The sequence below is a fragment of the Arachis duranensis genome, chromosome 6 (genome assembly GCF_000817695.3).
Source record: "Arachis duranensis cultivar V14167 chromosome 6, aradu.V14167.gnm2.J7QH, whole genome shotgun sequence".
NCBI lineage: Eukaryota > Viridiplantae > Streptophyta > Magnoliopsida > Fabales > Fabaceae > Arachis > Arachis duranensis.
Window position 1 is genome coordinate 68,990,236 of NC_029777.3, and position 3,498 is coordinate 68,993,733.

The 3,498-nt window shown below is 42.3% G+C and overlaps 1 non-coding gene across 1 annotated transcript; it reads left to right on the forward strand.

Moving 5' to 3' along the window:
* Nucleotides 1-2,859: 2,859 nt before the first annotated feature.
* Nucleotides 2,860-2,963, forward strand: LOC127739913 (small nucleolar RNA R71). The gene has a single exon (XR_008000655.1). It is a non-coding gene; the product is annotated as a small nucleolar RNA R71 (small nucleolar RNA).
* Nucleotides 2,964-3,498: the final 535 nt, after the last annotated feature.

A 3,498-nucleotide genomic window follows, 5' to 3' on the forward strand; every position in this document is an offset into this window, starting at 1 on the left:
CTTTCTTCTTGGCCACAACATCATAGAAATGGTCTTGATGGGCTTTGGAGATGAATCTTTCCATCTCCCATGACTCGGAGGTGGAAGCTTTTGTCTTCCCTTTCCCTTTTCTAAAGGATTCTCCGGCCTTGGGTGCCATCAATGGTTATGGAAAAACAAAAAGCTTATGCTTTTACCACACCAAACTTAAAATATTGCTCGCCCTCGAGCAAGAGAAGAAAGAAGAGAAGAAGAAGAAGAAGAAAATATGGAGGAGAAGGGGAGGTGTAGGTTTCGGCCAAAGTAGAGAAGAGGGGTTGTGTTGTGTGAAAATGAAGTAGAATGGAAGGGTATATATAGGGAGGGGGAGAGGGTAGGTTCGGCCATTTGGGGTGGGTTTGGGCGGGAAAGATTTTTGAATTTTGAAGGTAGGTGGGGTTTTTGGGGAAGAGTGGAGGGATGTGAGTGGTGATGGGGGTAATTGGGAAGAGAGATTGAGGTGATTGGTGAAGGGTTTTGGGGAAGAGTGTTTATTGGAAAGAGAGAATGAATGTTGAGAAGAGGGGAGAATATGTTAGGTGGGGATCCTGTGGGGTCCACAGATCCTGAGATGATCCTGTGGGGTCCACAGATCCTGAGGTGTCAAGGAGTTACATTCCTGCACCAATTAGTCATGTAAAATGCCTTAGCATACCATTCTGGCATTTAAACGCCGAAGTGATGCACGTTCTGGGCGTTCAACGCCCATGTGCAGCATGTTTCTGGCGTTGAACGCCAGTTCCATGCTTGTTACTGGCGTTTAGCACCAGCTTTCCTCAGGGCACATTCTTGGCGTTCAAACGCCAGGATGTTGCTTGTTTCTGGCGTTCAGCACCAGATCCATGCTCTGTTCTGGCGTTGAACGCCAGCCAGATGCACCTTACTGGCGTTTAAACGCCAGCAAGTCCTTCCTCCAGGGTGTGATTTTTCCTCTTCTGTTTTTGATTCTGTTTTTAATTTTAATATTTTTTTCGTGACTCTTCATAATCATGAACCTACTAAAACACAAAATAACAATAAAATAAAAAGAAAATTAGATAAATAAAAATTGGGTTGCCTCCCAACAAGCGCTCTTTTAATGTCACTAGCTTGACAGTGGGCTCTCATGGAGCCTTAGATAAGTTCAGAGCATAATGAAGGTTTCCCAACACCAAACTTAGAGTTTGAATGTGGGGTCTTCTCAACACCAAACTTTGAGTTTGGTTGTGGCCTCCCAACACCAAACTTAGAGTTTGATTGTGGGGGCTCTTTTGGACTCTGTACTGAGAGAAGCTCTGCATGCTTACTCTCTTTTGTTACAGAAGGATGGCCGTGTGCCTTAAACACAAGGTAGTCCCCATTCAATTGAAGGACTAATTCTCTTCTGTTAACATCTATTACAGCACCTGCTGTGGCTAGGAAAGGTCTTCCAAGGATGATGCATTCATCCTCTTCCTTCCTAGTGTCTAGGATTATGAAATCAGCAGGGATGTAAAGGCCTTCAACCTTTACTAACATGTCCTCTACTAATCCATAAGCTTGTCTTACTAACTTGTCTACCAATTGTAATGAGAATAAGGCAGGCTGTACCTCAATGATCCCTAGTTTCTCCATTACATAGAGTGGCATAAGATTTATGCTTGACCCCAGGTCACACAGAGCTTTTTCAAAGGTCATGGTGCCTATGGTACAGGGTATTAAGAATTTGCCAGGATCTTGTCTCTTTTGAGGTAAGATTTTTTGAACCCATGCATCTAGTTCACTAATGAGCAAGGGAGGTTCACCTTCCCAAGTCTCATTACCAAACAACTTGGCATTCAGCTCCATAATAGCTCCTAGATATTGAGCAACTTGCTCTCCAGTCATAACTTCATCCTCTTTTGAGGAAGAATAGTCTTCAGAGCTTATGAATGGTAGAAGGAGATTTAGTGGAATCTCTATGGTCTCTATATGAGCCTCGGATTCCTTTAGGTCCTCAATAGGTAACTCCTTCTTGCTTGAGAGACGTCCCAGGAGGTCTTCCTCACTAGGATTTTCGTCCTTCTCCTCCCTTGTGCATTCGGCCATATTGATTACATCAATGGCCTTGCACTCTCCCTTTGGATTCTCTTCTGTATTGCTTGGGAGAATACTGGGAGGAGTCTCAGTGATTTTCTTACTCAGTTGGCCCACTTGTGCCTCCAAATTTCTAATGGAGGATCTTGTTTCATTCATGAAACTTAAAGTGGCCTTAGACAGATCAGAGACTATGTTTGATAAGTTAGAGGGTCTCTGTTCAGAATTCTCTGTCTGTTGTTGAGAAGATGATGGAAAAGGCTTGTTATTGTTTAGCCTGTTTCTTCCACAATTATTAAAGCCTTGTTGAGGCTTTTGTTGATCCTTCCATGAGAAATTTGGATGATTTCTCCAGGATGAATTATAGGTGTTTCCATAAGGTTCACCCATATAATTAACCTCTGCTATTGCAGGGTTCTCAGGATCATAAGCTACCATTGCAGGGTTTTCATGATCATAAGCTTCTTCTTCAGAAGATGGCTCTTTAGTACTGTTGGATGCATTTTGCCATCCATTCAGACTTTGAGAGATCATGTTGACTTCTGAGTCAACACTTTGTTCTGAGCCAATATGGCATTCAGAGCATCAATTTCAAGAACTCCCTTCCTCTGAGGCATCCCACTGTTCACGAAATTCCTCTCAGAAGTGTACATGAATTGGTTATTTGCAACCATGTCAATAAGTTCTTGAGCTTCTGCAGGCATTTTCTTTAGGTGGATAGATCCACCTGCAGAATGGTCCAATGAAATTTTGGAAAACTCAGATAGACCATAATAGAATATATCTAATATGGTCCATTCTGAAAACATGTCAGAAGGACACTTTTTGGTCATCTGCTTGTATCTTTCCCAAGCTTCATAGAGGGATTCACCATCTTTTTGCTTGAAGGTCTGAACATCCACTCTAAGCTTGCTCAACTTTTGAGGAGGAAAGAATTTATCCAAGAAGGCCATGACCAGCTTATCCCAGGAGTCCAGGCTATCTTTAAGTTGTGAGTCCAACCATGTTCTAGCTTTGTCTCTTACAGCAAAAGGGAAAAGCATGAGCCTGTAGACTTCAGGATCTACTCCATTCGTCTTTACAGTCTCACAAATCTACAAGAACTCAGTTAAAAACTGGTAAGGATCTTTAGATGGAAGTCCATGAAACTTGCAGTTCTGTTGCATTAGAGCAATTAATTGAGGTTTCAGCTTAAAATTGTTTGCTCCAATGGCTGGAATGGAGATGCTTCTTCCATCAAATTTGGAAGTTGGTTTAGTGAAATCACCAAGCATCCTCCTTGCATTATTGTTGTTGGGTTCGGCCGCCGTCTCCTTTTCTTGTTCAAAATTTTCAGAAAGTTTGTCTCTGGATTGTTGTAATTTAGCTTCTCTTAATTTCCTCTTCAGAGTCCTTTCAGGTTCAGGGTCAGCTTCAACAAGAATGCCTTTTTCCTTGTTCCTGCTC